Source organism: Lagenorhynchus albirostris, chromosome 4 (assembly GCF_949774975.1).
Source record: "Lagenorhynchus albirostris chromosome 4, mLagAlb1.1, whole genome shotgun sequence".
Classification (NCBI taxonomy): domain Eukaryota; kingdom Metazoa; phylum Chordata; class Mammalia; order Artiodactyla; family Delphinidae; genus Lagenorhynchus; species Lagenorhynchus albirostris.
The window spans coordinates 4,252,969-4,265,201 of NC_083098.1; positions in this window are offsets into that span (position 1 = coordinate 4,252,969).

The window sequence follows — 12,233 nt, forward strand, 5'->3', positions numbered from 1 at the left end:
TAACTACTTTTAATAGAATTATTTAAAAATATCATGTGGACTTAGATGTAGATAAATTATAAAACTCATATAAATTTATAACTTAAAATATGTATTAGATTTCTCTGAGAGATTTAATACATATTTATTGAGAACAATAAATAAACACCTTAAGGGAATATGTTGGAAAGATACGAAGATCAAAGCTTGGCAACGACATATATCAGGGAGCTCTCAATGGTCTCATAGAAATATTTACAGGAGTTCCATGGTCTTCTCCATCATGGTCAGGCAACCAATCCCAAACTCCCCATGTTACTGAGGGACTCTTGGCTGCTACATTGTCCTGGTACATCTGCATTAATCTACCTCCCTTAGCAAAAATGCCATTTATTGAATGGATATTAGGGATTTGTCGAATTGGTCGGAGGCTGAAAGCTACATTGGAAGAATAGGCAGGAGCTTGGGAAGTCCTCAATGCAGGATCCACAGGTGTGGGCACCCTGGGGAAACACTGTGTTCCAAATGCTGACACTGTGATGAATGTGACCTGCAGCCCCAAGACATCAGTGTGGTGACTCAAGGCTCAGTCTAGGAAGAGCTTCTGACGAGCCTGTTCAGTAGCTGTGCCAGAGGTGGGAGAGAAAGCTATTGCTTCCACGGTGGGAGGCGGGAGCCACCTTGCAAGATGCTGCGCAAGACCCCCAAAAGAGAGGGAATGGCACTAACAGGGGAGGGTGTGCGGCTGGCCAGTTAATAAACAACACGTGTTTATGACACAGATCTATCTTTTTGTTTCCTGACCATGGGATACCTGCAACTGACATATACATCAAAATTTATTTATTTATGTATTTGTTTATTGGTGATGAGATGGTGGCTAATGATGATGTCTGTAAATCTCATTATAATGGTTACTTGAGGAGTATGCGGTCTCTAAACCAAAATATGTAGTGGTGAAAAAAATATATCAATCATCAATCTTCTGAAATATTGGTATTTTTCTCTTCTGACATCTTTTCCTATCTTAACTTCATTCTTTTAAGCTTCACTTATAAATTCCTCATCTCCTTATTTTTCCCCTTACTCCTCTCCTCCGTCATCACCTAAAATTTGTCCCTTTGGGTGCATGCATTTGAACTAATATAACTGTCTTTGAGTTAGCCTATCCATGAACCAGGCCTGTATGTAAGGATTTGACTTAAGTAGTTTATTTGGGAGGGGATCCCAGAAAACTTCATCAGGGAATGCAGAAGTATGACAGGGAAGGGAAGGCCTCCAACAAAGAGTGTATAACCAAGTCACCACTATGGGTAACTGGAGTTTGATCCCACTGGGGAAATCTGACAGCCAGGGCAGGACATACACATCAGCACGATTCCAGATAAGGAACGTGAGATTTGAGGTATTTTATATTCCAGTTTTCCTCAGTCATTGGTTTAGATTCTCCCGGGCCTCCCTGGTTTGCATACAGGTGGGCAAAATGAGCTCTTGGAAAACAGAGAAAGTCATAAGGCAATGAAAATACAGGGCTGACAGTTGGAATTCACCCCATGGGAAGTGAAATGGTAGGTATGAGGGCTTACAGGTGGGACACGAGCTGCATCCACTACAGTCACAGGACCTCCTCTTTCCCCGCCTCTAGGGATGCACCAGGTCCCTTATGGACCACACTCAGCTGGAAGAAAATGAGAGTCCTGGGCAAGGACTGGAAGGGTCAGCGAGTATTTAGGGACATGGATAAGCAGTAAGCCATCAGGACCAAGACTTGTAAAAGGGTGTTTAGATTTAAGAGAAAAGGGCAGCTGAATAGGATATGGGAGTGGCATTAAGTAAACAGAAAGATACAAAAGCTGGGAACCAATGGGAAGGTCTGGTAGATGCAAAGATTCCCCGTCCAGTCCCCCCATCAGGGCGGTGAGCCTCATCTCCAGGTGTCGATGTCCCTCCGCTGAGTCCCACTCTGCCAGTTGCCTTTGAAAAAGGAAAGAGAGCTGTCTCGCCTGGGGTTAAACCACGTACCCGGCAGCAGCCACTTCTGCTGATGCATTAATACAGGGTTACAAAGTCCCTGATTTCACCTTGGGGCATCTTCGAAGGGCCAGACCTACTTGAGAGCTCTCTGTGAGATTGGCCGAGGCCGTTTCTGAGACTGCATCAGAACTCAATGTCTCCTGCCCAATCCCACTTGCCTCACTTCCTTAAGTCAAGTTTTTATTATTCCCCTGGTAATAATAACTGGTAAACCTCCCATAAGCAAATTGCCTTCTAAAAGTCTGTTTTCTGGGAACCCCAACTAAAACAGAAACAACGGTGGAGTGGACTGTTGACGGAGGTGGAAATAATAATTCCCATCGGGTTCTGCACAGGCGTAGTAGGTGGTAATTGCCGTTACTTGCATATGTTTATTCCAAGCGTACACAGAAATGAGTTCTGATGCTTACTCTTAGCCCATGTATAGTTGTTAGTGTTTACTGATGCATATCCTACCCGTATTCTAATATCAAACACTTACAGCTTACTTTGAATTCTGTTGTATACAAATACCAAATAAATATTGAACCCGTGGGACGTGAAAAAGGAATTATTTTATGGCTTGTCATGAATATGAGCAATTCAGAAAAGAGTTGGAAAGCAAAAGGAAGGTTGTTATCTAGGGAGTTTGGAATTGTTAAGGGTATCACTTCTTTGTCGGGTCTCATTTTGTTAGCGTCAATCTCAAGAAGATTGGGAGGAAAATGCTAAGCAGGTTATTGCAATTACTTTTCTGTAAAACTAATGGCCAGCATTCCTGAGAATCTTAATGTCACCTTGTTACTTACCTTCCATAGTTTCTGGTTGAAGGCAATTACAGCCTGCTTCCCACCTCGAATCAAAAGAGGACTTGTACTTTCCAGTGATTCTGTCTCAGCAAAGCTATGAAATCTCTTCTCTACTGTACGAACTCAAATACCTTGCTGAAAAGGCTCTCTCACCGTTAAAAACTCATTTCTTTCCTATTTATCTTAATATATCTTACAATTCCAGAGGCAAGGGAATAGGAATGAGGGTGAGGAAAAGTACGGCAATTCTCAAGGCCTTCTTTTCTGAGGACTGAAAAATTAGATTTGACCTTTTTCCAGCAGACTATCATGGAATACTTGGAGCATGTTACGGATTTGAGAAATAAAATATCATGTCAGAAAGACGGGGACAAAAGACCCTTTATATACTCTCGGAGAAGTAAAAGCCATATTAACTTCAGATAAAAGATTTAATCAGAGGAGAAAGCTTAATATGATTGTCTGGTGTGTATTTTTACTTTTTGTCGAGAGAGTAAATGAAAGACGCTTTAGAATTTCACCAAAGTGATCTCGTGGAGATAATGAGGTTAACCAGCTAAAATTAGGCTCTTGGGCTTAGAAAAGAAAAGAATTCACTTATGAAAAGAATTGTTAATTAAATGGAAGTGTCTTCATCCAAACAGCACAATTTGCTTGTCAGAGATGAGGAGCCGAGATAGGCCTGATAAGAGAAGATAATGATAATGTAATGTTGCCTGAGATCAAGAATCGGGGCTCATTTCAACACTCCTGCACCCATCAGCAGGAGTAGAGAGACTGCTGGAGAGAAAGAAATACAACACAGGAATGAGCTCTGAGAAAGACAGAAGCACCATTTTCATCCTGGTATACAGTCCACCCTGCAAATCTGTATGCATCTGTATGCATTCATTTCCTAGGGCCACCATCACGAATTACCATAAACTAGGTGGCTTACAACAACAGGGATTTGTTCTCTTACGGTTCTGGAGGCTAGAAATCTGAAATCAAGAGGTTGGCTGGACAGTGGTGATCTCTAAGGCTGCTAGGGAAAGACTTTTCCTTCTGGTGGTTGCCAATTGCCTTTTCCTGGCTTGCATTGCAATCTCTATCATTGCAATCTCTATCTCCAGTGTCACTTGGCATTCTCTCTCTCTCTCTGTGCCTCTCTCTCTGTCTCTTAACTCCCCTCTTCTCACTGCGTGTCTGTTTCCTTTTCCTGTAAGGAATCCAATCATTGGATCAGGGCCCACCCTATTCCAGGATGACCTCATCTTAAGTCAACTAATTACATTTTCAAAGACTATTTCCAAATAAGGGCACATTCTGAGGTTTCTAGTGGATATGAATTTTGAGGGGACAATATACAACCCAGTACACTATGTAAAAAATATCTCTGAGAGAACTCTTCAAATCAGGGCATTTCTTCAAGGTAAATGATAAGATTTGACTTCTTACTCTTTCTTCTTAAACACACCTGTTATAATAATTTAAAAAGAATATACTATGTATAACATTTTGTGCATATGTGTGCATATTTGAGTTTCCTAGTTAAAACAAAAGAGACATCTAGGGTAAAACTCTTTAAACCTCTGTTCAAATTATTATTAATAATTCACTTGGAAAAGAGAATGAGAATAATTGGTTCCTAGAAAATTGGAGGTATATTCTGTTGAGTTTGAATTTGTGCCTAACTTTTAAGAACACCAATGGGGCAATGAATTTTTTATAACAATCTTTAAAATTGAAGTATAGTTAATTTACAATGTTGTGTTAGTTTCAGGTGTACAGCAAAGCGATTCAGATATATATGTATATATATACACACACATATATGTATATATATTATTTTTCAGATTCTTTTCCATTATAGGTTATTACAAGGTATTGAATGTAGTTCCCTGTGCTATACAGTAGGTCCTTGCTTTTTATGTATTTTATATAGAGTAGTTTGTGTCTGCTAATCCCAAACTCCTAATTTATCCCTACCCACTTTACACTTTGGTAACCATAGGTTTCTTTTCTCTCTGTGAGTCTATTTCTGTTTTGTAAATAAGGTCATTTGTATCATTTTTTTAGATTTCACAAGTAAGTGATATTATATGATATTTGCCTTTCTCTGTCTGATTTACTTCACTTAGTATGATAATCTCTAGGTCCATCCATGTTGCTGCAAATGGCATTATTTCATTCTTTTTTTATGGCTGAGTAATATTCCATTATATATATCTATATCTATAACTATATCTGTATCTATATCTATACACCATCTTCTTTATCCGTTCATCTGTCAATGGACACTTGGTTGCTTCCATGTCTTGGCTATTGTAAATATTGATGCTATGAACACTGGGATGCAAGTATCTTTTCAAATTAGAGTTTTCATCTTTTCTGGATATAAGGGCAATGCATTTTTTAATAACCTTTTTTATTTTAGGAAAATTTTAGATTTATGGAAAAGTTGCAAAGACAGTATAGAGAGTTCTCTTACATTCTGCATTTTGTTTGCCTATTGTTAACATCTTAACTTGGTCTGAAACATTTGTCATAATTAGCCTACCAGTATTGATGCGTTATTATTAACCTAAGACCATACTTTTAGAACTTCTTTAGTTTCTTTCATTTTCTGTCCCAGGATCCAAACCAAGATACCATGTTAACATTTAGTAGTTACATTTCCATGGGATAGTTTTGGCTCTGACTGTTTCTTAGACTTGCCCTGTTTTCAGTGAGAAGTACTGATAAGATATTTTGTAGAATGCCTTTCAGTTTGGGTTTGTCTTACTTTTCTATTTCCCATGAATAGACTGGGGATATGTGTTTTGGGAGAAAGATCACAGAGATTAAGTGACACTTGCATCAAATCACACCAAGGGTACATGTCCTCAACATGACTTATCACTTTTGAGGCTAACCTTGATCACCGGGCTCAGGTAGTGTTTGCCCACAATAGTTTCCACCATAGTTACCTTTTTTGTCTCCTTTCCCTACTGTATTCTTTGGAAGCAAGTCACTATGCACAATCCCCACTTAAAGACCAGGGAGTGACGTTCCACCACCTTGAGGGGGCAGTATCTATATCTACATAAATTATTTGGAATTCTTCTATATAGGACATTTGTCTATTCTCACCCATTTATTTATTTATTCTTGTTTTAAAAAATTTATTTCATGTTGGAGTAGAGTTGATTTACAATGTTGTGTTAGTTTCAGGAGTACAGCAAAGTGATTTAGTTATACATATACGTATATATTCCTGTATCTCTCCATCTTTATTTATATTAAATTAAACATGAGTTCATACTGACAGCACGAAATCTAATCCATGACCACATGTGTCCTTCCAACCTCTCCCTTACTTCTCTGTAAACTCCCCCTCCAATGACGAGGCTCCTGGTTCCACCATCTGCCATCTACGTACTTACTGTTCAATTCCAGCATACATCTACAGTTTTAGGATTGTTAACCTATACCCCCGTAAGAAACAATCTTAGCTACCGGAATACAGTACTTACACACAGTTTCTTGTTCCTCCACTCACTTCCAAAGTTACTTACTTCGACACATCTCCCCCGTCCTCATCAGTGAAGCCATATCACACATTTGTAATAGAGCTAGAAGCTCTTGCCACAGTTCGTATTCCGTCTTGGGATCCCTGATCTCCTTGATTTTTTATTTGTGTGTGTGTATACATTAAGGTTTACTTCTTGTGGTGAAAAATTCTATGGGTTTTGACAAGTGCATAGCATCATGTGTCTAACACTATAGTATCATACAAAATAGTTACGGCACTAAAAATTCGTTTGCGCTTCACCCAGCCAACCCCTCCCTCACCTCAAACCTCTGACAACCACTGACCGGTTTTCCTTCTCTATAGTTTTGTCTTTCTCAGACTGTCATATAAAAGGACTCATAAACTATGCTGCCTTTTCAGACTAGGTTCTTTCACTTAGTAATATGTTTTTGTGGGTTGATAGTTCATGCATTTGCATCCCTGAGTAGTATTCCATTATATGGATATACCATAGTTTGTTCATTTATTCATCTATTCAGATACATCTTGGTTGTTTCCAGTTTTTGATGATGGTGAATAAAATTGATTCATAATTCATTCATGTGCAGCTTTCTATGTGGATATAAGTTTTCAAATCAGTTAGGTAAACCTGGAGTTGATTGCCAGTAAAGTTATGTTTAACATGATAAGAAATTTCCAAATAGCTCTCAAAGTGGTTATAACACTTTGCATTCCCACCAGCAATAAATGGGAGTTCTTGTTGCTCCATATATCCATTAATAATGGATACTGCCAGATTTTGGATTTTAGCCATTCCCGTAGGTGTGCGGTAGTATGTCATTATTATCTACTTTGCATTTCCTTAATTGTAAATGACGTTGAGGGTGTTTTCATTGTCTACCTACCATCTGTATATTTTCAGTGGTGAGTTGCTTGTTTACTATTTTTCCCCATTATGAAACTAAGTTGTTTTCCTGTTATTAAGGTCTAAGAGGTTTTATTATTATGTAGTTTTGTATATTTTGGATACAACTCATTTATCTGATAAGTGATTTGCAAATTTTTTTAGTCTGTGAGATCTCTTTTCCTTCTCTTAACAGTGTTCTTTGCAGGGCAATTTTTAAAAAACTTAAATAAATTTCAACTTATAAATTTTTTCTTTCATGGACTGTGCTTTTGGTGTTAAATTGTATCTAAAAACTCATCATTAAACTGCAGGTCATGCAGATTTTATTGTATGTCTTCTAGAAGTTTTATAACTTTTCATTTTACATTTAGGTCAATGGCATATTTTGAGTTAATATATGTGTAAAATGTGAGGTCTATGTCTAGTTCTTTTTTCTTTCTTTCAGTCTTAAAAAAAATATGCACTGCCAATTATTCCAGCACCATTTATGGAAAAGACTATCCTTGTATTATATATATTATATTGCCTTTTTGCTTTTGTCAAGAATCAGTTCTCTTTACCTGTATGAGGTTATCTCTAAGCTCTCTATTTTATTCCATTGAACTACGTGTCTGTTCTTTCACCAATACTGTGCTCTCTTGAGTACTATAGCATGACAGTAAATATTGAAATTGGCTAGTGTGAGTCTCTCAACTTTGTTCTTCTTTTCCTGTATTGTGTTCGCTTTACTAACCTATAAATGTTGGAATCAGTTTGTTGTTACCACCAAAATTTTGCTGGTATTTTGATGGGGTTGTATTAAATCGATATATCAATTTGGGAAAAAAAGATGTCTTCTTTGTTATGTTGAATTTTCCAATCCATGAACACAAAGTCTCTTTCCATTTACTTAGATTTTCTTTGATTTTTTTCATTAGTATTTTGTTGTTTTATCTTTTTGGTACAATTGTAAATGGTATTTTAAAATTTAATTTTCTGATTTTTCTTTGCTGACATATAGAAAATCAACTGACTCTAAAAAAAAAAAATATCGACCTTATATCCAGCTACCATGCTGTATTCACATTCAGGAGTTTTTTTGTTGGCTACCCATTTTGTTGGTAATTTTTCGGGCTATCTACACAGAAAATCATGTTATCTTTGAGTAAAGAGTGTTTTACTCCTTCCTTTAAATTTTGTATACCTTTATTTTTCTCTTCCTTGTCTTATTGAATTAGCTAGGACTTACAGTACAATGTTGAATGGGAATGGGGAAAGAGGATATCCTTGCCTTATTCCTGATCTTATGTGGAAAGTGTTAGTCTCTCTTCACGAAATATGATATTAGCTATAAGGTTTTATTTTTTTTAATATTTATAACCTTTATTAAGTCATTATACTCTAGTTTTCTTTTAAAGTTTTTATTATGGTTGATTAATTTTTTCAAATGGTTTTCTGCAATGATTGATATGATTATATACTTTTTCTTATTCCGTGTGTAATGAGATGTTACCTCGATTGATTTAGGAATGCCAAATCAGCCTTGCATTCTTGGTCATGATGTATTATCCTTTTTATATATTGCTGGGTTTGATTTGCTAACATTTTGTTAAGGACTTTTTGTCTCTGTTCATGAGGGATATTGGTCCTTTGTAATGTCTTTGTTTTGATATTAGGGTAATGTGGGACTCATGAAATAATTTGGGAAGTTTTTCTTCTTTTATTTCTTTGAAGAGATTGTTGATGATTGGTATTATTCCTTCATAAAATGTGTGGGAGTGTTAATCAATTGAACCATCTGTCCCTGGATATTTCTTTCTGTAAGGATTTAAAATAAAATTCAATTTCTTTAATAGATATGGGCATATCTATTTGCTTGTCCTTGCATGTATTTTGGTAGTTTGTATTTTTGTTTCACTTTATCCAAGTTATGAAACTTGTGGGTATAGAGTTGTTCATAGTGTTTCCTTATTAACCTTTTAATGTGCATGGGATCAGTAGTGATAACCCCCCTCTTTATTTGCTGTAATATATATCTTCTTTCTCTCTATCTTGTTTAGCCCACTTAGAAGTATCAATTTTATAGATCTTTTCAAAAAAACAGTTTTTGGATTCATCAGTTTTTTTCTATTGTTTTACTGTTTTCAATTCCATTGATTTTTTGTTCTAATTTTTCATTATTTCCTTTCTTCTGATTGTTTTAGAGCTTTGTTCTTTAGTTTCCTAAAGTGGGTGCTTAGGTTGTTGTGGCCAATGTATTTTGTGCAAAATCAAGTTGTATAATGAGATATGTGGTGGGGTTGTCCTGAGACACACATGGAATTTGACATTGTTTTGGTGAGGTTGGAAGGCAGAGAGAATAGCAGTCATCAGGTGCCTCTGATATTTCAGCCTCAGTTAATAGGTCAACTCTGATCATATTGCTATGAGGGTAGATGGAGAAAATAGAGGACTGAGAACGTATTAAAGGTCTATAAGGTCGATATGTTTTCCAAGGCAAATTCAACTTCTGGTCCTTTTGAGAGAAAGGATTCTTCTGCTTATGATTTCCACACATTCCTGCTGATATGGCAACCCCAGGATGGTATCAGGGTTGACTCATTATCTAGTGAATTCAGGATTTCAGACCACCCAGAGGATAATGAGTAGAATCCTCAGTGAGCCATAAACTTCCAACCCTCTGAGCAGGAAAAGACTCTTCCACAGAAACGATGTTGTTCATGGCTGCCACAGTTCTGCTACCTAAAGCTGATTTACAGGACCGTGTGGCAGTTTTATACATTTACATGGATGTAGAATAGAATAATGTTCAAAAACTCTGATTAAGCCAATAGGCTGGTTGTCTCCTGGGGGAATCGTTGCCACGGTCTTATTAATGCTGACTCCTCACTACACCCCAACGGAGGATGTGAGCTTTCGTTGTGTTCTCCATCTTTTACTTTGGAAAATGTCAAATTTCATAGAACACTGTACATATTTCTGATTTTATTTTGAAGGAGCATGACTTTTGGACAAATTTGTACGACTTCTTTGTCTTGAAGCACAAATTCTCTTATTAATTCATTACTTATTTTAAAAATATTGAGTGTTTACCATGTGTTAGGCACTGTTCTAGGCCTTGCTCTCTTAAGACCTTACTTCTAGAAGAGGAGAGAGATAAAAAAAAAGAAGTACAGAGATATGTAATATGACTGTGCTTAGTGCTATGAAGATAAAAGCAGATTGCATGACTGGGAATGACATGATTTTGTGTGTGTGTGTGTGTGTGTGTTTGTGTGTTAGGCAGGATGTTTAGAATGGGTATTTTGGGGAAGTGATGTTTAAACAAAGACTTGGAGGAAGTGAAGGAATGAACATTATAAAGCTTGAAGGATAAAGGGTTCTAGGCAGTGGGGACCCCTAGTAAGAATAAGCACGGCATCTTGGAAGAGCTGCTCCAATGACCCTAGAGCAGAGTAAGGGGTGATGGTGGGAACAGCAGACAGGTAACAGAGCCTGTAGTGCCTTCCAGGCCACATGGAGTTTAGATGCAACATGGTGAGAGTGTTTTGAACAGGAGAGTGAATGATTACTCCGGCAGCTGTGAAGAAAATCACTACTGACAAATTTGCTCAGCTTTGGTAAAAACAAGACACTGATATGCAGCATTTTATTTGAAGTTCAGAATGACTTGAATAGATACTGTATTAAAAACAACAGTGGAGAAGTCCTGCTATTCTTCAGTAGGATGTTTTTAGCAAATTCTGTGGTCTGAGCCTCAATGCTCTGTCATTAAAATAATCAAAGAGGCAGAGAGGATTATTGGAGAAAATGACGAATGGTTTTAGTCTTGTCTCAGTTGTTCTGAGACGATCACATCAGAGCTAATGGCTGGAGTTGGAAATCAGCTGGTATAAGAAGTAATTGTGCTCTTGTGCCTGGAGAGTGAATGTATCTCCAAGAACATGAGGTGACAGGCAGTGACTTGGGACACTAGGCTAGTGACTAGGACAGTGGGGTTTCCTGAGTCCCGGTTCTGGGACTGAGTGAGATGAGCTCCTTGGGCCTCCACCTTGGATTTCTCCTGTACTGTTACACCTTTTAGGTGTTGCCTCAGCAGTGTGGAACATGGGTGGTGTCCATTCCTGGAAGGATAAATTATCCCATCCCTAATTAATAGAGTATGTACAGGTAGCTGAAGCTTCGTAACTGCTTTAAAGTAAGGACATAAAGGTTGGTTTCTGCTAAACTGGGTGATGCTGTCCTGTTTTTGGGCTCCTATACTGAAGAACTTGAGGAGAACTATGATAGATCATTAACCCAGGCAGATCCTCTCCCTAAAATTCATCAGGTTCAATGCTCACTTTCAGGGTAACAGAACAGGGTAAACGAAACATGTAACAAGTAGGCTCTAAAATAATACAATTTGGTCCTGTACTTTTTTCCCAGCATGCAATTTGACTTACTTCTCCTTTAATGTATAAACCTGCTAAGGTTCAGATCATGTTTTGTTTTGTGTTATAATCTCTGAATTTTTCTACCACCCCTACCACAGTGTATTTTTGTTTTACTTATTTGTTTTGTTTTTGCACTGTGGATATTTAATAAATGGTGACTATCTAAAGCAGTTGAACACTAATCTCATACTGTATGAAAATTTGCACAGAGTATTTTTTCTATTTAATAACATCAAAATTAGAGAAATAACTCATTATGGAAAGTGTTGCAGTTCATTAATTTAACTATTCTTTTTTATTCATTCATTTATTTACTGTCTTATGTTTAATAAGCACCTGGTATATATCTGGAAGAACACTAGAGGACACATTTATAAAAGATGAGTAAGATATATCAATAGTTTGCCTTAGCTGAGCTAAGTGATTATAGTAGAATTTAATAAATACTTTGTGACATGGGAACAAAATGAAGAAGGAGCATAGATGTGAGAAGCATTTCTTGCTATGAAGGATAAGGAAAGTATTTTGAAAAGAAGTGACATTGAGGGAGATCTTCAAAGAGAACTAGGATTTGTTCATGTAGAGAATGAAGATGACCCTGAAGAGTACAGAGGCAT